Here is a 24423-nt window from a genome sequence, read left to right on the forward strand (position 1 = left end):
CCTGCAGATACACTGTATCACTCTCAAGTGGAGTCTGGCCAGGGTTAACATGAGAATCATAGAAGCCATGAGACCCAAAATCCTGAAGTATTCCCTCACAGTGTCTGAAGTCTGAGTGGAAAACCTTAACAACAGATTTAGATATACATTTATTTTTCTGTGGATGAAAATATCTTTGAACTGAGGTATCTAGCTGACATCCCAGGAACACAATCTTGTGTGAAGGAGTCAAAAAGGACTTTTAAATGTGTTCTTTGAATTCCAGCTTGTGTAATAGATCTCTCATACGAGTGAGATTTTCCAGACACTTTGAAAAAGACTTTGGAAAGATAAGAAAGTAATCTAAATATGTAAAATGTGGATGCCCTTGTAGCTTGCAGTGAGCCATAACTACAGCTAGGCACTGTGAACATTCTTGGTATAATGGATAGTCCAAAGGGTAAGCAGACAACTGATAATGTGATTCAGGCACACAAAGCCTTTATAATACCTGAAGTCTAGATGAAAAAGAATGTGATGAAAGCATCTTTTAAATCTAGTTACCAAGAAACTTGAATGAGGAAGAAGAGGAAGCAGATTGTGAAGTGACATCATTTTGAACTTATACACTAGGGCAACAGGTCTAAGAAAGAAAGACCCAGAACTGGTCACCAAGCATATTCTTTATTGGCACTAAAATATCCTGAAATAAGAACTTTTATCAGCTTGGGAAGGAGGATATGTTTCTCCCATTCTCTAAAACAGAGTTTCATGAAGGCCAGTTTGAAATAAAAGGGTCTGGTCTGATAGAGGAGGAATAACCCCCAAGCAAGGATGAATTTCCTCTCAGTGTCATCTGTAACCTTGATGGATGATTTTCAGAACCCACTTGTCAGAAACTAAAACTATCTGTTGCCGAAGAGAAAAGTGGAAATTCAGACTTTCTGGGAAAGAAAAGGGACTGACAAGGTGGGAGGAGGGAATACGGTTCATTAAACAGTTAAACTGACTTATTGGACTGTCCTTCTTTTGGGGGGAGGGGGGTTCATAATTCTTTTTGAAACACCATTGCTATTTTGCCAACATTGGATGATGGATTAGAGAATCCCTTACAACACTTGAGAAAGGAGAGCAGAAATATCTTTGAGATTCCCTGAAATAACTTACCCCTTTCTATATACTTTTTGATAATCTCTGCAGCAAAGGAACCAAAAAATGAATCGCCATCCAAACGGGAAATTAAAATGTCATTATGCACATACTCTAGAGAGGCTCAGAGACTGCAGCCAGACAAACCTCCTCACAACAGCACCAGAGGCTATAGCCATGGAAGAAGCATCAATTGAATCATAAATGCACTGTAAACAGAGATCAGTGAACTGTACAAAATAAAAAAACTGCATTATTTACAAGCATGTATAGATACTTAAAGACTGTGGAACTGTATACATTCTATCTGCATTTTTAGGGGCAGCAGGTTGGCTATCAGGAAAATTATAGTTAGAGATACACACATCCTTCAAAGCTGATAGAACTGGAAGAATTGGTGAAGGTTTGAGAAATGCCTTCTGTAATTGCTCATAACATTTTCTGAGGGACTGAGAAACTCAGTGTACTCCCACTGATAAAACTGGCACATTCTGGAAATCGTCTCAAAGAGAGAGGAGCCCTCAAAGGGAGAATCAGAAACTGGGCTCTCCTCTGAGTCCGAATCAGAAAACTTAGGAGAAAACTCTGTATGTCTTCCTTCACCTTCCTGCCCAGATTCAGAATCTTGAATCTCTTCATGAAAAGAGGCATTCTTCTTTTACAAGGAAGTACTTAATAAGAAGGATCAATAGCCTAACAAAATCCTGAGCCAGACATTGTAAACTACTCCTGCCTAAGGAAATTTGAAAAGAAGTAGATACATATTTAGCTGTCCATTTCTTTTTGACAGAAAAAAATTGGGACAGCAATGTTATAAATAGCAGTAGCAGCTTCCCCAGAGATGGACACAACATTTTGACAAAACAAAGAAACCTTCTCTGTTTCCTCTCCCAGGACTGGCAAGAGTGGTTTTCCCTTGCCCACCGAGGGGACCCCCACATCCACAAAAGATGTGGCTAACCCCCGGTCCATAGTGGCTATAGGTGCTACACCAAAGGGATCTGGGGTAAAACAATGAGTGGTCTGTACAAAAGATGGGCACAACAGAGTCACCTATCTGCTCTGGCAGTGAAGGCTGTTGCTTAACTTTTTCTTTTGTGGCTGGAAGAAGGCCTGACTGTGGGGCCAACAGTTTGTTCCTTGGTAAGCAAAAATGGTGCCTCTTTCCAGGGGAAAACAAGCAGAAAAAGCCAGTAAAATTTTTAAATCTTTAAGTCACTTTTTTCACACAAAACACAGTAAGAACACTTTAAAATACTTAGCCAGTACCGACAAGGAAAATATCCACAAGTTCTCCACAGAAAAATGGTTATCAAATACTTCAAACAACTTTTAAACTGACAGAAAAAAAAGAATGTTCTCATTTAAAAGTACAATACAGTCTCACAAAAGTCCATTAAAACACAAAGTCCTAGCTTTAAAATAACTTTCCTAAACAGGAAAGTGTTAATAAACAATTTTTATAATGGATGATGTCATCCCTTTAGGGAACTTATCTGACCAGCAAAGAACAGCACAAGCCAACTGTCGATTCTGGAAAGCCTCAGAAGAGCATAGTCTTCAGTGTCATGAAAGTTCTGGAAGGACTTGGTGCCCAAACTTATTTTTTAGTCAGCTCAGCTCAAGCTGTTTTACAATTTGGGTATGCGGAAGGTGCTCTGAAGCTTTGGAAGCTGGACAGCTGTTACATCTGTTGCAGGTTATAACCCATATAGCTTAGGATACTGTAGCAGTGATCAATATAATGAACATCAGTACTCACTCACTTACTTTCCCACATCTCCCGTAAAGCAGCATACTGTACCAAATTCCTCAAAACTTTCTGGAACACTGCTCTCCATTTTCTTCAAAACAGACAGAGGCATGGAAACAAGGCAAGGCAACATACTCCTCCAGACCTACCTCTTAACCTGCAGACATTGAAAATCTGCACAGTGGCTCTTCAAAGGTAGGTGCATTGCCCCAAAATCTGGACAACTAGTATAATATTTACATATCTAATAATATAACTCATCCCACTTCCAGTAGGTTTGAAGGATATCACCACTCACAAACACAGGTTTAAAAAATTGAGAGTGACAAAATGATGCAAAATATGTCTGTTTTACTATGAAACATGAATTAACAGTAGAACAGAGAAGGGGAAATGTGTAGTTGTCAAAAGGAGGGAAGTTCAAGACAGGCTTATGGAAAACTAATTTAAAATAGCTCAAATCAGTTCAGTTCAAACTTTGATATTTCACGCACATACTGGACAACAGAGGTATGCTAGTGCAAAAACAACCAGCAACCCATAGTAATTCATCACCATCTGTTGTCATGTTGTGCGATTGTGCATAAATCAGTTAACCTCTTAGGTTGTCAATGGAAACAGCCACTTGTCTCTCATGGTCATTAAAATAAAACAAAAGTGGTAAAAATCTTTATTACACAAGCACTACACAAACATAAAGGCTACCATGTTGCACATGCACTAAATATTCATTCCTATTTTCAGAAACAAGTGAGTTAACACATACACACAAACACATATAGTCAGCCAAACAGACAGATAAACACTTACACACACACACACACACGCACACACACGCACACACACGCACACACACACACACACACACACACACACACACACACACACACACACACACACACACACACACACGGGTTTTCAGAGTTTCCTGTGGACTTGAAGATAGATATTAAGACTGTTATTCACTGGTCACATCCAGCACTGTGCTTATGCAGTGTGACAATGGGAAACCACTTAAAGGGGATAGGGAAAGGCAAAAAATGAATTAAAAAATAATTTCTGCCCCTGAAGCCCATTGCAACATGGTTCTCAGGGTGTCAGCCCCATCTTTTCCACCCTTCCAAAGGCTCTGCCAGTAGCAGAATGGATGCTCGCGCTCACAGAATAACAAGTTTCTGATGCAAGTGCTTTTCAAAGTTCCAGTAGTGAAATGGATTTTGCTTTCTGTCTCCACATCCTAGCCAGCATTTCCATTATATTGTATAGGTGTGGCAGCTATGTGCATGCCTCCATGCATTCCTGTATCACCAAACATTTTGCTGTGCATACACATGCTCATTTGCTGAAAGCTTTTAGTTCCATAATTCCCTCTGGGGTTAACCATTAGCAAGCACATCCACCAACACCCCCACCCCACCCCACCCCGGATGAGATGTCTGGTCACGGTTCCCTATCAGAAGCCTGAAACACTATAAGCTTGAAAATCAAAATCCTGAAACCAAAAGCCTGAAAACTCAAAATCCTGAAAACCCAAAATCCTGAAACTCAAAATCTTGAAAACACAAATAATGCTAATATGCCAAAACAAAGACACTAATATCTACCGACTGACCTTAACCCTAACCCTAAGGTCCGTCACTATCGCACACTCACCTACTAACCTAACTCACTTAAACCGCCCCTAACCCTAATTTTTGTCACTATTGCATGCATGCCTAACCTGCACCTAACCCTAACTCACTTAAACTGCCCCTAACCCTAACATAAAACCAACCGCACACTTACCTGAACCCAACGCATGACCTAACACCACAGGGCTAACAATAGCAAAGCTACAATGATGTCAGTATGTCTATTTTGTGTTTTCAGGATTTTGAGTTTCAGGATTTTGGGTTTTCAGGATTTTGAGTTTTCAGGCTTTTGGTTTCAGGATTTTGATTTTCAAGCTTATAGTGTTTCAGGCTTCTGATAGGGAACCCTGGTCACTGGTAATTGTAACTCACCAGCTCTGCAGGCTTTTCCAAAAGGCAATCTGCAAATAGAACACAAATTATAACAGGAACAAATCTCAGAGTAAGCAGCCAATGCACATGTTGTGACACTGAACATTAATGTAAGATTAGGTTTCACTTAAATGTAATTTGTTAGACATAAATGCAGTATTCTCCTTGTATAGGCTTAGAAATGCAGCCATATTAAAGCAGACATGTATACCTCCATTTTACATGTAGTTTCAATAGAAAGGAATGTTTCAGCACAAATTCATAACCTTCAGTCAAGAATACTGATAAGAATAAAATGTGCAGTGCCTTAAGTACAAACAGACTTGGGAACCAAGGTTAAAAAGGTGTGTAGAACTTGTAGGAAATTTACAGGGTTTTCACATTATTAAGAGAGACACTTCAGACACATAAGGAAGTTAGTTTGAACCAATACGCAGAATGTCTTTACAGTGTACTCCACAGACGTTTGGTACAGTCACTCAAGAGTGAGTGCAGAAGTCAGGTCAAATATCTAGCATTCCAGAATATTATTTATATTATTAAGGAATAAAGAAATAATTCTAAGTGTATTTAGTGCAGAAACTATGGGCATTATAATTCAGACTATTTCAGTTTATCAGTACTTTTATTGGAGATTTGGATATCTACCTCAACTGTACATAATAAAACATTTTTAACCAAACTACAATGTATGCAGACTTTTTATTCTGAAATGTACAAGAAGAATTGGTGCATAAATGAGAGACTGGCACCTGTTCAGCATTAAAAGATAAAGGTATTCATTCCATCCTCATTTCAGTTTCCTCCAGTTACTTAATGTTAATTTCACTATTATACAGTCCTTTCAATTCTTACAATTAATAAACTAAATTCATGTCTAAAGCTTACATGTGCAATTGAACCCTGGTAATTTTATTAAACAAAGAATGTCCAGATTGAGAGTGGATACCTGATCACAATCTTGCACGTGTCTTTCAAACATTGAATAATAGTGAATAAGACAACCTTGTTCCATTACTGTGTATCTCATTGAAGTTTTTTTTTCTTGGATAGCAGTACAGACTTCAGTTAATAATGTAGTAACAGTACTTCTGTTTTAGTAACATAATGCTTACAAAATTAAAAGACTTTCAAATAACCAATACTTGCATTTGGTTGATAGCTTAGTCAATATGTAAAATAGTATGTTAAACTTGTTAGACGTTCATGTGGCATCATTGCCCAAAGTTTTACAATTTGGAGTTAAAAAAATCTAACAGCTGCACACGTAACTTGATTTAATCATTAAGAATTTCATAAGACTACACTCAAGCAGCATTGGATAGATGTTGTTTTCCTCCCAGATGCTTGAAAAATAGAGTTTAAAGATGGATACAAAGCACTTGTTAACTCAGAAAGATGGAAAGCAGTTCTGAGCTACAAAGGCATTTCCCACATGTACTTTGCCACATTTGCTTCTTTAATGTATTTTACAGAATAAATCTAATGTTGAGATCTGTTCAGAAAAATCTGCATCTTACTTTCACATGATCACCTGTCAAATCATTCTTTCAAGAAACAAATGACCAAAAAAAGAAAACATTTTAAATAAAATGTGCTTTAATATTACAAATATTAAATGTAAGCTTAAGTCAGTTTTATAAACAATATTTAATAACTATTTTAAAATGCCTGAATAAAATTTTCTGTCATAAGAACCTTTTTACCAACATTTTTCTAAACTCTGTTTGTGCCTCCTGTGACTTCTTCCCCTCATCTCACAGTCAGGAGCAGTCACAGATGCATTGATATCGTTGTGTCTGATGTCAAGGCCACTGGCAGAGGCTGATAATGTAATGGCTGACAAGAGGAAGCAAGTATCAGTAAACTGTGATATAAAGAAGCCACTTGGAATTTCATGGCATCTTGTTATTTAAAACTGAAATTCAGTATTTTCTGGCAAATGCTGGCCAGAAAATAGGAAAGAAGCACTCTTCCAAATAAGCAGTTCCAAGCAAGGACAGCCCACTCACAATCATCAACAACAAAAGCAGCCATTGTTAAATAAAAAATGAAATAAATACTGAAATAAAACTGGCAACATTCAAATTGTAAGCAGCAAAATAGTGAGAACACAAACCCATTGGCACAAAATTAACTGCCATGTACCTAAAGTATAAATTAAGACGAGCTACTGAGTAAGCATGATGATGATGATGATGGTGATGATGATGATGAAGATGATGATGATGATGGGACTTATTTACTATGTTTATTGTGTATGGCACAGCTGATGCAAGGGTAAGATGAAAAACAGTTATAATTCATGTTATACGTTAAGAAGGTAAGATCCAGGCAAGGACAGAAATTGTGGAAGAATTTTTTTACCAAAGCACAAAGTGATGTATCAACCAGATCAGTCATATTGCTTACCAAATGTGACGATATAGCATTTTTGCATTTAGTTTTAACACATTTTTGATCAGCAGTTGTTGCTATGCGTGAGTTCTAACTGGAGCTTCTACATATCAGACTGGGACTTGAGGTTGACACTAAGTTTGCTGTCATCTGCACTCTTGGTTAGCCAGAGATCCCCATTTGTAATTTGGAGATCTGAGAAGTAGATTCTAAATATCAGGAGTCCCAGCATGGAGTCCTGAAGAATACCACATGGCAGAGTGATAGATTTGTCATGGTTTTCTCTAGAACAAGGTTTTATTCCAAATTAAACAATGCAGCACACTCTCCTCCTTTGAAAAGGAGTTATATAACAGGATGAATATCCACAAATCTGCTCCTGTCATGACTGGCCTGTTGCGCCTTGAAAAAGGCAGTAAGGTCAAGCAGAGTACCGGCAAGAGATAAATGGGCACTGGGCCCAGTTGTCTTGTATTTTCTATGATCCTATGATTTTATTATGATAATGAGCTAGAATAGCAAATGGCATAGTGCTGAGTCCTGAAGATGAGTTGGTTAGGAAAATCAAGTGCAGATCATCCTCTAGTTTATCTCAGTATGAAACTATGAAGTCATTCTATGACTGAAGAACTGAAAAAAGACAACAGTGTACATGTGATTACAGATGATGTATCCACTTGTTACGATGGATTTTGATGCTTTCGTGTCACTCCTTTGAGAAGGCCATCTATAGTCATAAATGATGAATAATGGCTACTACTGATGGTGGCATATAATTGATGCTGCATATCTGTTTTGATTATTCATGTATACATATATATAACAAGAGAAGGGGGTAATTCCTAATTTGAGCTGGCTATATTGTACCACTACTATTATGGTTCTGCCCCTGCCTTCCATACTCACACCCTCATTTTTCTATTTTACCCATACTTTTCTTTTTTTTTTAAAACAAGATTTATTGTTTTTAACATACAAGAGAAATATCATAACAATTGTATACAAGTAATTAAAATAGATATGATTATAACATTCAATAAAATAACCAAAGTATTTACAAAGACATCCACTACAATCAAATCAAATCAATTAATTAAACTAAAATACCATGCTATTGAAGTTAAGATTTTTTTAACAAGTTTTGTAAAGTATCCCATATAATATAATAAGATGTTTTTCTAGTAGTTCTCGATTTTATTGTCATCAATTCCATATGGCACACTATAGTCATAACATTTTTAAATTCATTGAACGAAGGAGGTGTATCTGAAATCCAATTTCTGGTTATTATTTTTCTAGCCACTGCTAGAATAGACCATAACAAGGGAAGCTTAACCTTTTTAACACTTTGAGGTACAGGAGTGTTGAATAATATAAGAGATTTAGAAATAATGAAATTATCTGTAAAAAGAGCCTGCAAAAAATCATTGATTGACTTCCAATATTCTTTCAATTTTATACAGTCATAAAACATATGAGCCCAGTCAGCATTAATTTCTACATTACATCTTTTACATAGATTATCTTTATTATTTATTTTATTCATCATCAAAGGTGTATAAAAGGATCTATGTAAAAATGTCCATGTAAAAAGTCTCCAGACAATGGAAGAAGTAGTTTTATAGGCAGATTGCAATATATATTGTTTATCTTGTTGATTTGGTGATTCACCATTAATGGAAGTGAAATAACTCCAGTAGGTATCTACACTGTAATAAGTTTCTTCTCTGATAATTTTATGTATGTATGAAAGCTTACCTTTATCAGAAACTTTATGTTGTAAATTTAATATCAAATAATCAATCAGTGTTGGAATAGATTCTTTAACTGTTATAGACATTAAATCAATTTTATTAATGAGATGTTGTCTAAAGGTCTGAACTTCTAGCCAACAAGTTTCTCTCAGATCAAATTCTTGTTTTAAGAAGTCTAGATTTTTAACTTTATTAACTGATAGCAACTGATACCAGTACTTTAGATCATTGTCTGTGGCTAAATGAGTTCTTTCAGAAGTGGATGACAAAAGCATACCTCGTGTATACATTATAGGGAATATAATAAAATTCCATTCCTTATATTTAGGATGCATGAATATAAAATTACGATAACTAATAATAATGTTTAATGGATAACTAACTATATATTTTGGTGTAATAGGTGAAGTACAAAATTCTTTTAGTAACCATAGCATGGAGTTATTTACAATCATATTTTTATGTGTTAAGGAGATTTTCATGAAGTGAATACTAATTAGTTCCCAGTAATCTTTCCATTTTGCAACATATGACTGATCTATTAACAAAGTAATAACTTTTACAATGGAAGAGATAGTATATAAGTTAAAGTCTGGAAAAGAAATACCCCCTTGAGACCAGCTATTAGTATGTTTCTTTAATGCAATCCTAGGTCTATTAGTTGCCCACAGGAAATTTAACATTAGTGTATTCAATTTCTTGATAATTATTTTTGTAGGTGGGAGTATTATTGATTGTATTAAGTATAATATCTTGGGGAATATTATCATTTTAATAATTGTAAGTCTCTCTTCCATAGTAAAAAACATATTATTCCAGGTATTGAAAAGATTTTGTATATTAAGAAGACAGGTATTATAATTATTATGTATAATAGATTTAATATCTTTAGTTAATATTATACCTAGATAAGTTATCTGACCTGAATTGGGTACATATTTACTAAAATCACTAATGAGAACATTTTTTCGTGTATATATAGGTAGTATTTTAGTTTTTTCTTCATTGAATATTAAATCAGAAATACTTTTAAAATTCATCATTTTATCAAATAGAGACTGCATAGAAGAATTAGATCCTGCTGATGTAATCAGAACATCATCTGCAAAAAGTTGAATTTTAGATGTTGTATTTTCATCTATTTCAAATCCCTCTATATCAGTACTATTTCTGATCAGATTAGCCCAAGGCTCCATTATTAAAGTGAATAATAATGGAGAGAGTGGACACCCTTGTTTTGTACCTTTAAAAATGGGTATTTTTTTGTGAGACATATGTTCCTATCTTAATGTAAGCCAATGCTCCTTTGTATAGATGTTCAATTAGATTTACAAATGCATCTGAGAATTTTGTGCACTTCAGTAAGGTAAACAAGTAGTCCCAACTTACTGAATCAAATGCTGAACTTATATCAAGACTAATAAGTGTTAAATCTTTCTTTCTCCTATTTGCAAAATCAATTAATGTTAGAGTCCTCCTTATAATATCAAAAGTGTTTCTACAGATAAACCAAAAAACAGAGATTACGTTGTTCCAAACAGCTTGGAGAAATAATCCACAACAGTTTTTAGCGCTTTCAGTCACCAATTTATTATGCGACCTTCTTCAGAAACCATTAATTTACTCTGTTGCTTCAATTTATACCTCTTAACAGGAAGTTACCTCATAATTACACATATAGAATTAAAGTGCCATGTCTTGCCATTTCTGTCAACCTTCAATAAAAAGTTCTTTATATAAAAAGTTGTTTGTATAAAAAACATCTTTCAGTAAAACTTATTTTTATCTTTACAATTCTTAACTATTTGTATTGTCACATAATGTATAATGTGTCACAAAATTATTTTATCTATATTTTAAAAAACATTTTAAATTTATTGTGTCGTTCAGTCCAGGGTACTTATCAGCTCCTAAAAGGAGCTGCCAATATGCTTCCTTGCATTCTAAGATGTTATTTAGGTCACCATTCAAACTAATGTTGTCCACACTATCCAAAACAAAGAACTCAAACTTTTTGAATTCTTCACAAAGGATTGAATGTCTAAACAAGGCATTAAATTTATCTTTCTTTTTTATAGCCAAGTTATGTTCGTAGACACGTCTTTTTAAACTTCTTTTAGTTTTACCTATATAGTATTGTCTACATGTCACACATCTTGCTACATAGACCAATAGTTCACTGTTGCAATTGAAATAGTTCTTAGCCCAGAAAGTTTCATTTGATAACCCTATTGTAATGAACAAAGTGTTTGAAATAAATCTACACTGTTTACAATTAGTACAACTGAATGTTCCTTTTTTGATTGTACATGCCCTAGAAGGTTTTGTCATTTCTCCATGGAATTCCAACATACTTTTTATATTGCAAACCTTTTTATAAGTGAATTTTGGACCTAAACCCACTTTATCTGCTAGGTCTTTGTTTCCCACTATGATGTTCCAATTTTGTGTAATTATGTTTTTTATCTTCCATAATTCATCTACTATGGGAACAGGGAAAGCTATTCGGAAATTGTCATTATTTCCAAATTCACCACCATGTTCGAACAACTTTCCAGCCTGCACCACGACTTCTGTGGAATGTAAAATGGGTCTTGCCACATTTTTCCTTAGTAACTTGACTTCTTTTTCTATTTCCTTAATCCATTTGTTGTTGTAACCTCTTTTTTCAAATAACCTGTTCAAAATTCTTCCCTCTTTTGAAAAAATCTCATCATCTGATGTTAACCTACTCAGTCTTATGTACTGTCCTTTAATGACCCCCTTCTTCATATGAACAGGGTGCAAGCTGTCATTATGCAAATATTGATTTGCAAAGTATGGTTTTCTATAAATTTGGCTTAGGAATTTTTTGTTCTCCTCATCAATCTTCATATTTATGTCTAAAAAATTAATAGACTTTCCAAATTCACCAAATTTAAACTTCAAAAAAGAAGTAGTGTTGTTTAAGTCTTCAACTAATTCCACGAATTCTAGGTAATCTCCTGACCACAAAAAAATCAAGTCATCTATAAATCTATAATATAATCTGACTTTTGAATAGTTTGGGTGCGTTTCTAAATATTTTTGCTCCCAGTTTGCCATTACCATATTCGCAAACGCGGGAGCTACTCTAGCACCCATTGCTACTCCTGATGTTTGCTGATACATTTTTTTGTTAAATACAAAGAAATTGTTTTCTAGTACAATTTCCATCAGTGCACAACACGTGTTTATTTTTGTGTTTGCCAGTGTAGAATTTTTACTCAAATACTCTCTCATGTATTCAATCCCTACCTGCTGGTCTATAGAAGTGTAAAGGCTCCTCACATCTAATGTACCGAAATTCAAGTTGTTACTTTCAATCCGAAAATCCCTTAAAATTTCCAATAGATGCCAGGAATCCCTTAAATAATGTTTGGACTTCTGAACTATTGGATTTAATGTTTTGTCTAACCAAATGGATATGTTTTCTGTTTTTGACATCTTGGCTGATATAATAGGTCTAAATGGAATCTTTTCTGTGTTCTCCTGAATTTTTGGAATTCCAAATAGGTTAGGCAATTTGGGTTCTTCAACCAACATGTATTCATAAGTTTTGAAATCTATTTCTCCTTGGCTTAACATATCAAACAGAAAACTATTTATTGTGTTATACTTTGTCTTTATTGTTTCCTTGCCTATATTCCTATATGTGTTCTCGTCTGTCAAAGACTCTTCCATATTTTGTGTATATTCATCACTATTCATAATCACTATTTTGCCACCTTTGTCGGCTTTCATTACTCTGATACTTCTGTCATTACTCAGAGAACGTAAGCCTTTATTTCCAAATCTGACAAATTATTGTCACAAGTGTTGTGTTTTATTTTTCTGAATTCTTTTCACAACAATTTTGAAAAACCTGTAAGGTATTAAGCAAAGGTGGGTTATAAGTGCTTGGCCTTGTGACATTTGATGTTCCCCCACTGTTGATACTGACTATATCGTGCATGATGTAATTTAAATTTAGTTTTCTTAAATATAGTCTAAAGTCTATTAACAATTTCCCCATGTTGAATTTGTTCGAGGGAATAAATGAAAAGCCTTTTTTGAGAACACTTCTTGCTTCATCAGACAAAGATATTCTTGACACATTTAAAATGTCCACTTCATAGTTGTCTATTTCAATTGATTCTACCACCTTTTCTTGTTCTTTCCCTTCATCTTGGGCTTTTTCTGTGTGGCATTGTACCACCTTGTAGTTCTTTTGTGTAAATTGTTGTTTACTTGAAAAGGGGCCCCTGAAATATTGCTTGATGTACTTGCTACCACGGCATAAGTAATGTTGTCATTGTTATCATTGTTCACTTTGTTGGAAATCATCACTTGTTCAACATTCTCATTTACCTCCAAAATCTGAATGTTAGCATTGTCATCCTTAGATGTAGATTTAGGCATTTCTAATGGTGAAACTCGTTCAACCCTTGTTGTAGTTCTTTTATCATTTAATTCAGTGTTACTCTGAATTATAGTATTGGGGTTTTCATCATTCCCCTCTTCATTAATGATGTATGCTCTGTTTGAATTATAAGCCAAAAGATCCCTTTTCAATTTGTGTTGTTTTCTCGTTACTACTGTCGCTCTATGTCTCTCAGCTTTAGCTTCTACACCATTATATAAAGCTGTAAAATTATGGAAGGAGGTGTGTCCCTTAATTCTTTGATCTAAAGTCTTAATTACCTCCTTCAATTTATTTAACTCGGCCTTGTAATGATCTATTAGTATAGTCATCATCTTTATTCCAGTGTCATTATATAATTTAATCAAGTCTAAACATAATTTGTCCCCAGGCGAAACGCAATTAGGAAATTTTGCTGTGCGCAAGCCTTGCGGGACAACCTGACGCCTTACACACTCTTCCAAATATTGCACTTCCAAAAGTAAGTTTACATGTTGTATTACCGCTTTTTCCATGTCAAAAATACTTTTGCGACAATTAATATACTCCATATTATCATTACTTACTCTGAAAGACACTGTAATGTTCTCGACATCCGCAAACGGATTTTCATTATCTCTGGATACATATTTCCAAACATCGCTGCCATTAACTGCCAACGTTGAACCTCCTTCTTTACGGTTGTTGCTGTATTGAAGTTCTACAGCTTGCCCTCTGTTTTCGGCTCGTACATTAGTTTGAGAAATAGACTCGCCATTAGCTGAAACGCTGCTATTTTCTCCTTCCTTGACTGAGTTCACGTCTCCACGCCCAACTCCGTCATGTGACTTGCTGGTTACGCCTGGGTTGGATGTTTGTTGAATGTTCAATTCTGCCAGGCATTTCCTGACCGCTCCGACTACGATTTTATGTATGTCCAGGTCGGAAACAGTCTTATCTCTCACTTTAGGTTCGATGTCATCCCCTACTGAGTACACCGATAAGTTGAGTAAATCCTCCTGTATTGAACTCTCCGCTGCCATAAGGTCTCACGAAACCTCAATCAACAAAAACGAATCTACACCACGAACACTTGTAAAAACAGATAAACCAAAAAACAGAGATTACGTTGTTCCAAACAGCTTGGAGAAATAATCCACAACAGTTTTTAGCGCTTTCAGTCACCAATTTATTATGCGACCTTCTTCAGAAACCATTAATTTACTCTGTTGCTTCAATTTATACCTCTTAACAGGAAGTTACCTCATAATTACACATATAGAATTAAAGTGCCATGTCTTGCCATTTCTGTCAACCTTCAATAAAAAGTTCTTTATATAAAAAGTTCTTTGTATAAAAAACATCTTTCAGTAAAACTTATTTTTATCTTTACAATTCTTAACTATTTGTATTGTCACATAATGTATAATGTGTCACAAAATTATTTTATCTATATTTTAAAAAACATTTTAAATTTATTGTGTCGTTCAGTCCAGGGTACTTATCAGCTCCTAAAAGGAGCTGCCAATATGCTTCCTTGCATTCTAAGATGTTATTTAGGTCACCATTCAAACTAATGTTGTCCACACTATCCAAAACAAAGAACTCAAACTTTTTGAATTCTTCACAAAGGATTGAATGTCTAAACAAGGCATTAAATTTATCTTTCTTTTTTATAGCCAAGTTATGTTCGTAGACACGTCTTTTTAAACTTCTTTTAGTTTTACCTATATAGTATTGTCTACATGTCACACATCTTGCTACATAGACCAATAGTTCACTGTTGCAATTGAAATAGTTCTTAGCCCAGAAAGTTTCATTTGATAACCCTATTGTAATGAACGAAGTGTTTGAAATAAATCTACACTGTTTACAATTAGTACAACTGAATGTTCCTTTTTTGATTGTACATGCCCTAGAAGGTTTTGTCATTTCTCCATGGAATTCCAACATACTTTTTATATTGCAAACCTTTTTATAAGTGAATTTTGGACCTAAACCCACTTTATCTGCTAGGTCTTTGTTTCCCACTATGATGTTCCAATTTTGTGTAATTATGTTTTTTATCTTCCATAATTCATCTACTATGGGAACAGGGAAAGCTATTCGGAAATTGTCATTATTTCCAAATTCACCACCATGTTCGAACAACTTTCCAGCCTGCACCACGACTTCTGTGGAATGTAAAATGGGTCTTGCCAGAGAAAACAGCAGCGTTCCGGCTAATGGCGAGTCTATTTTTCAAACTAATGTACGAGCCGAGAATAGAGGGCAAGCTGTAGAACTTCAATACAGCAACAACCGTAAAGAAGGAGGTTCAACGTTGGCAGTTAATGGCAGCGACGTTTGGAAATATGTATCCAGAGATAACGAAAATCCTTTTGCGGATGTTGAGAACATTACAGTGTCTTTCAGAGTAAGTAATGATAATATGGAGTATATTAACTGTCGCAAAAGTATTTTTGACATGGAAAAAGCGGTAATACAACATGTAAACTTACTTTTGGAAGTGCAATATTTGGAAGAGTGTGTAAGGCGTCAGGTTGTCCCGCAAGGCTTGCGCACAGCAAAATTTCTAATTGCGTTTCGCCTGGGGACAAATTATGTTTAGACTTGATTAAATTATATAATGACACTGGAATAAAGATGATGACTATACTAATAGATCATTACAAGGCCGAGTTAAATAAATTGAAGGAGGTAATTAAGACTTTAGATCAAAGAATTAAGGGACATACCTCCTTCCATAATTTTACAGCTTTATATAATGGTGTAGAAGCTAAAGCTGAGAGACATAGAGCGACAGTAGTAACGAGAAAACAACACAAATTGAAAAGGGATCTTTTGGCTTACAATTCAAACAGAGCATACATCATTAATGAAGAGGGGAATGATGAAAACCCCAACACTATAATTCAGAGTAATACTGAATTAAATGACAAAAGAACTACAACAAGGGTTGAACGAGTTTCACCATTAGAAATGCCTAAATCTACATCTAAGGATGACAATGCTAACATTCAGATTTTGGAGGTAAATGAGAATGTTGAACAAGTGATGATTTCCAACAAAGTGAACAATGATAACAATGACAACATTACTTATGCCGTGGTAGCAAGTACATCAAGCAATATTTCAGGGGCCCCTTTTCAAGTAAACAACAATTTACACAAAAGAACTACAAGGTGGTACAATGCCACACAGAAAAAGCACAAGATGAAGGGAAAGAACAAGAAAAGGTGGTAGAATCAATTGAAATAGACAACTATGAAGTGGACATTTTAAATGTGTCAAGAATATCTTTGTCTGATGAAGCAAGAAGTGTTCTCAAAAAAGGCTTTTCATTTATTCCCTCGAACAAATTCAACATGGGGAAATTGTTAATAGACTTTAGACTATATTTAAGAAAACTAAATTTAAATTACATCATGCACGATATAGTCAGTATCAACAGTGGGGGAACATCAAATGTCACAAGGCCAAGCACTTATAACCCACCTTTGCTTAATACCTTACAGGTTTTTCAAAATTGTTGTGAAAAAGAATTCAGAAAAATAAAACACAACACTTGTGACAATAATTTGTCAGATTTGGAAATAAAGGCGTTACGTTCTCTGAGTAATGACAGAAGTATCAGAGTAATGAAAGCCGACAAAGGTGGCAAAATAGTGATTATGAATAGTGATGAATATACACAAAATATGGAAGAGTCTTTGACAGACGAGAACACATATAGGAATATAGGCAAGGAAACAATAAAGACAAAGTATAACACAATAAATAGTTTTCTGTTTGATATGTTAAGCCAAGGAGAAATAGATTTCAAAACTTATGAATACATGTTGGTTGAAGAACCCAAATTGCCTAACCTATTTGGAATTCCAAAATTCAGGAGAACACAGAAAAGATTCCATTTAGACCTATTATATCAGCCAAGATGTCAAAACAGAAAACATATCCATTTGGTTAGACAAAACATTAAATCCAATAGTTCAGAAGTCCAAACATTATTTAAGGGATTCCTGGCATCTATTGGAAATTTTAAGGGATTTTCGGATTGAAAGTAACAACTTGAATTTCGGTACATTAGATGTGAGGAGCCTTTACACTTCTATAGACCAGCAGGTAGGGATTGAATACATGAGAGAGTATTTGAGTAAAAATTCTACACTGGCAAACACAAAAATAAACACGTGTTGTGCACTGATGGAAATTGTACTAGAAAACAATTTCTTTGTATTTAACAAAAAAATGTATCAGCAAACATCAGGAGTAGCAATGGGTGCTAGAGTAGCTCCCGCGTTTGCGAATATGGTAATGGCAAACTGGGAGCAAAAATATTTAGAAACGCACCCAAACTATTCAAAAGTCAGATTATATTATAGATTTATAGATGACTTGATTTTTTTGTGGTCAGGAGATTACCTAGAATTCGTGGAATTAGTTGAAGACTTAAACAACACTACTTCTTTTTTGAAGTTTAAATTTGGTGAATTTGGAAAGTCTATTAATTTTTTAGACATAAATATGAAGATTGATGAGGAGAACAAAAAATTCCTAAGCCAAATTTATAGAAAACCGTACTTTGCAAATCAATATTTGCATAATGACAGCTTGCACCCTGTTCATATGAAGAAGGGGGTCATTAAAGGACAGTACATAAGACTGAGTAGGTTAACATCAGATGATGAGATTTTTTCAAAAGAGGGAAGAATTTTGAACAGGTTATTTGAAAAAGAGGTTACAACAACAAATGGATTAAGGAAATAGAAAAGAAGTCAAGTTACTAAGGAAAAATGTGGCAAGACCCATTTTACATTCCACAGAAGTCGTGGTGCAGGCTGGAAAGTTGTTCGAACATGGTGGTGAATTTGGAAATAATGACAATTTCGAATAGCTTTCCTGTTCCCATAGTAGATGAATTATGGAAGATAAAAACATAATTACACAAAATTGGAACATCATAGTGGGAAACAAAGACCTAGCAGATAAAGTGGGTTTAGGTCCAAAATTCACTTATAAAAGGTTTGCAATATAAAAAGTATGTTGGAATTCCATGGAGAAATGACAAAACCTTCTAGGGCATGTACAATCAAAAAGGAACATTCAGTTGTACTAATTGTAAACAGTGTAGATTTATTTCAAACACTTCGTTCATTACAATAGGGTTATCAAATGAAACTTTCTGGGCTAAGAACTATTTCAATTGCAACAGTGAACTATTGGTCTATGTAGCAAGATGTGTGACATGTAGACAATACTATATAGGTAAAACTAAAAGAAGTTTAAAAGACGTGTCTGAACATAACTTGGCTATAAAAAAGAAAGATAAATTTAATGCCTTGTTTAGACATTCAATCCTTTGTGAAGAATTCAAAAAGTTTGAGTTCTTTGTTTTGGATAGTGTGGACAACATTAGTTTGAATGGTGACCTAAATAACATCTTAGAATGCAAGGAAGCATATTGGCAGCTCCTTTTAGGAGCTGATAAGTACCCTGGACTGAACGACACAATAAATTTAAAATGTTTTTTAAAATATAGATAAAATAATTTTGTGACACATTATACATTATGTGACAATATAAATAGTTAAGAATTGTAAAGATAAAAATAAGTTTTACTGAAAGATGTTTTTTATACAAAGAACTTTTTATATAAAGAACTTTTTATTGAAGGTTGACAGAAATGGCAAGACATGGCACTTTAATTCTATATGTGTAATTATGAGGTAACTTCCTGTTAAGAGGTATAAAATGAAGCAACAGAGTAAATTAATGGTTTCTGAAGAAGGTCGCATAATAAACTAGTGACTGAAAGCGCTAAAAACTGTTGTGGATTATTTCTCCAAGCTGTTTGGAACCACGTAATCTCTGTTTTTTGGTTTATCTGTTTTCACAAGTGTTCGTGGTGGAGATTCGTTTTTGTTGATTGAGGTTTCGTGAGACCTTATGGCAGCGGAGAGTTCAATACAGGAGGATTTACTCAATTTATCGGTGTACTCAGTAGGGGATGACATCGAACCTAAAGGGAGAGACAAGACTGTTTCCGACTTGGACATACAAAAAATCGTAGTCGGAGCGGTCAGGAAGTGCCTGGCAGAATTGAACATTCAACAAACATTCAATCCAGGCGTAACCAGCAAGTCACATGACGGAGTTGGGCGTGGAGACGTGAACTCAGTCAAGGAAGGAGAAAACAGCAGCGTTCCGGCTAATGGCGAGTCTATTTTTCAAACTAATGTACGAGCCGAGAATAGAGGGCAAGCTGTAGAACTTCAATACAGCAACAACCGTAAAGAAGGAGGTTCAACGTTGGCAGTTAATGGCAGCGACGTTTGGAAATATGTATCCAGAGATAACGAAAATCCTTTTGCGGATGTTGAGAACATTACAGTGTCTTTCAGAGTAAGTAATGATAATATGGAGTATATTAACTGTCGCAAAAGTATTTTTGATATGGAAAAAGCGGTAATACAACATGTAAACTTACTTTTGGAAGTGCAATACTTGGAAGAGTGTGTAAGGCGTCAGGTTGTCCCGCAAGGCTTGCGCACAGCAAAATTTCCTAATTGCGTTTCGCCTGGGGACAAATTATGTTTAGACTTGATTAAATTATATAATGACACTGGAATAAAGATGATGACTATATTAATAGATCATTACAAGGCCGAGTTAAATAAATTGAAGGAGGTAATTAAGACTTTAGATCAAAGAATTAAGGGACACACCTCCTTCCATAATTTTACAGCTTTATATAATGGTGTAGAAGCTAAAGCTGAGAGACATAGAGCGACAGTAGTAACGAGAAAACAACACAAATTGAAAAGGGATCTTTTGGCTTATAATTCAAACAGAGCATACATCATTAATGAAGAGGGGAATGATGAAAACCCCAATACTATAATTCAGAGTAACACTGAATTAAATGACAAAAGAACTACAACAAGGGTTGAACGAGTTTCACCATTAGAAATGCCTAAATCTACATCTAAGGATGACAATGCTAACATTCAGATTTTGGAGGTAAATGAGAATGTTGAACAAGTGATGATTTCCAACAAAGTGAACAATGATAATAATGACAACATTACTTATGCCGTGGTAGCAAGTACATCAAGCAATATTTCAGGGGCCCTTTTCAAGTAAACAACAATTTACACAAAAGAACTACAAGGTGGTACAATGCCACACAGAAAAAGCACAAGATGAAGGGAAAGAACAAGAAAAGGTGGTAGAATCAATTGAAATAGACAACTATGAAGTGGACATTTTAAATGTGTCAAGAATATCTTTGTCTGATGAAGCAAGAAGTGTTCTCAAAAAAGGCTTTTCATTTATTCCCTCGAACAAATTCAACATGGGGAAATTGTTAATAGACTTTAGACTATATTTAAGAAAACTAAATTTAAATTACATCATGCACGATATAGTCAGTATCAACAGTGGGGGAACATCAAATGTCACAAGGCCAAGCACTTATAACCCACCTTTGCTTAATACCTTACAGGTTTTCAAAATTGTTGTGAAAAAGAATTCAGAAAAATAAAACACAACACTTGTGACAATAATTTGTCAGATTTGGAAATAAAGGCGTTACGTTCTCTGAGTAATGACAGAAGTATCAGAGTAATGAAAGCCGACAAAGGTGGCAAAATAGTGATTATGAATAGTGATGAATATACACAAAATATGGAAGAGTCTTTGACAGACGAGAACACATATAGGAATATAGGCAAGGAAACAATAAAGACAAAGTATAACACAATAAATAGTTTTCTGTTTGATATGTTAAGCCAAGGAGAAATAGATTTCAAAACTTATGAATACATGTTGGTTGAAGAACCCAAATTGCCTAACCTATTTGGAATTCCAAAAATTCAGGAGAACACAGAAAAGATTCCATTTAGACCTATTATATCAGCCAAGATGTCAAAACAGAAAACATATCCATTTGGTTAGACAAAACATTAAATCCAATAGTTCAGAAGTCCAAACATTATTTAAGGGATTCCTGGCATCTATTGGAAATTTTAAGGGATTTTCGGATTGAAAGTAACAACTTGAATTTCGGTACATTAGATGTGAGGAGCCTTTACACTTCTATAGACCAGCAGGTAGGGATTGAATACATGAGAGAGTATTTGAGTAAAAATTCTACACTGGCAAACACAAAAATAAACACGTGTTGTGCACTGATGGAAATTGTACTAGAAAACAATTTCTTTGTATTTAACAAAAAAACGTATCAGCAAACATCAGGAGTAGCAATGGTGCTAGAGTAGCTCAGCGTTTAATATGGTAATGGCAAACTGGGAGCAAAAATATTTAGAAATGCACCCAAACTATTCAAAAGTCAGATTATATTATAGATTTATAGATGACTTGATTTTTTTGTGGTCAGGAGATTACCTAGAATTCGTGGAATTAGTTGAAGACTTAAACAACACTACTTCTTTTTTGAAGTTTAAATTTGGTGAATTTGGAAAGTCTATTAATTTTTTAGACATAAATATGAAGATTGATGAGGAGAACAAAAAATTCCTAAGCCAAATTTATAGAAAACCGTACTTTGCAAATCAATATTTGCATAATGACAGCTTGCACCCTGTTCATATGAAGAAGGGGGTCATTAAAGGACAGTACATAAGACTGAGTAGGTTAACATCAGATGATGAGATTTTTTCAAAAGAGGGAAGAATTTTGAACAGGTTATTTGAAAAAAGAGGTTACAACAACAAATGGATTAAGGAAATAGAAAAAGAAGTCAAGTTACTAAGGAAAAATGTGGCAAGACCCATTTTACATTCCACAGAAGTCGTGGTGCAGGCTGGAAAGTTGTTCGAACATGGTGGTGAATTTGGAAATAATGACAATTTCCGAATAGCTTTCCCTGTTCCCATAGTAGATGAATTATGGAAGATAAAAAACATAATTACACAAAATTGGAACATCATAGTGGGAAACAAAGACCTAGCAGATAAAGTGGGTTTAGGTCCAAAATTCACTTATAAAAAGGTTTGCAATATAAAAGTATGTTGGAATTCCATGGAGAAATGACAAAACCTTCTAGGGCATGTACAATCAAAAAAGGAACATTCAGTTGTACTAATTGTAAACAGTGTAGATTTATTTCAAACACTTCGTTCATTACAATAGGGTTATCAAATGAAACTTTCTGGGCTAAGAACTATTTCAATTGCAACAGTGAACTATTGGTCTATGTAGCAAGATGTGTGACATGTAGACAATACTATATAGGTAAAACTAAAAGAAGTTTAAAAAGACGTGTCTATGAACATAACTTGGCTATAAAAAAGAAAGATAAATTTAATGCCTTGTTTAGACATTCAATCCTTTGTGAAGAATTCAAAAAGTTTGAGTTCTTTGTTTTGGATAGTGTGGACAACATTAGTTTGAATGGTGACCTAAATAACATCTTAGAATGCAAGGAAGCATATTGGCAGCTCCTTTTAGGAGCTGATAAGTACCCTGGACTGAACGACACAATAAATTTAAAATGTTTTTTAAAATATAGATAAAATAATTTTGTGACACATTATACATTATGTGACAATACAAATAGTTAAGAATTGTAAAGATAAAAATAAGTTTTACTGAAAGATGTTTTTTATACAAAGAACTTTTTATATAAAGAACTTTTTATTGAAGGTTGACAGAAATGGCAAGACATGGCACTTTAATTCTATATGTGTAATTATGAGGTAACTTCCTGTTAAGAGGTATAAATTGAAGCAACAGAGTAAATTAATGGTTTCTGAAGAAGGTCGCATAATAAATTGGTGACTGAAAGCGCTAAAAACTGTTGTGGATTATTTCTCCAAGCTGTTTGGAACAACGTAATCTCTGTTTTTTGGTTTATCTGTTTTTATCAAAAGTGTTTCTATTTACAATGAAGCCTGTCTGATCTATATCTATAATGCCTGGGATGATTGTCTTCAATCTATCAGCAAAAATACTCATAAACATTTTATAATCAACATTAAGTAATGAAATGGGCTGATATGAAGTACATCTAGTTGGGTCTTTATTGGGTTTTAAAATTGGTGAAATAAATGTGTATTGCCAAGATGGGGGGGTTATTAGCTCATTTTGGGCCAAAATAAAAACCTTATGTATTAATGAGTATGTACTTTTAGAAAGAATTTTATATATCTCTGGTATAATGCCATCATTACCTGGTGCTTTGTTTGATTTAAGCTTGTTTATTTGTGTAACAACCTCTGTATATGAAATACTTTTATCCAATAGTTTAATCTGTTGTTTATTAAATTTTTTATTCATGTTCGTAGTTATAAATTCCTTTATTTTATCTTTAGGTTCCATATTAATGTTATTATGATTAATTTTGTGAAAGTGATTTCTAAATTCATCTAATATTTCTGGTAGACTAGAAACATTCTTCTTTTTCCTTAGAGAGAAACTTTCTTTGATATGATTTTGCTTATTCAACCTTTTTGTTTTGTTTTTAAGTCTATGTAAGTATTTGGGGCTTATTGAGTAAGACAAAAACTTGTATTTCTCTAAAGTTATTTTAACTTTATGGGTTAAAATTTCTTTGTATTTCTCATTTAGTTTGTTTATTTTTTCAATGACTTTCTTGTCCATAATATTTTCTTTATTATTATGTTTATAAGAGTCTAATTTACTTTGAATATCTAACAATTCCTTATCCCAAGATTTCCTTTTATTATTATACCATCTGATACTTTGTCCATATAGATATGATTTTAAAGCATCCCAAACATAAACAATGGAAACTTCAGGAGTATTATTTATGTCTAAAAAATGTTGTACTTCTGAAAGTATATATTCTTTATAGTCTTTTAGTTGAGTTAAGTATGCTGGTATCCTTTTGATCTGAACATTGTAAGTATTTTTATCATGAACTCAAAAACAATTGAATTATGATCAGATATAGGACATGAAATGATTTTAGAGTTAATTAATTATGTTACCATCTGGTTAGAA

The sequence above is a fragment of the Protopterus annectens genome, chromosome 5.part0 (assembly GCF_019279795.1).
Source record: "Protopterus annectens isolate FY-2018-M chromosome 5.part0, PAN1.0, whole genome shotgun sequence".
Lineage (NCBI taxonomy): Eukaryota > Metazoa > Chordata > Ceratodontiformes > Protopteridae > Protopterus > Protopterus annectens.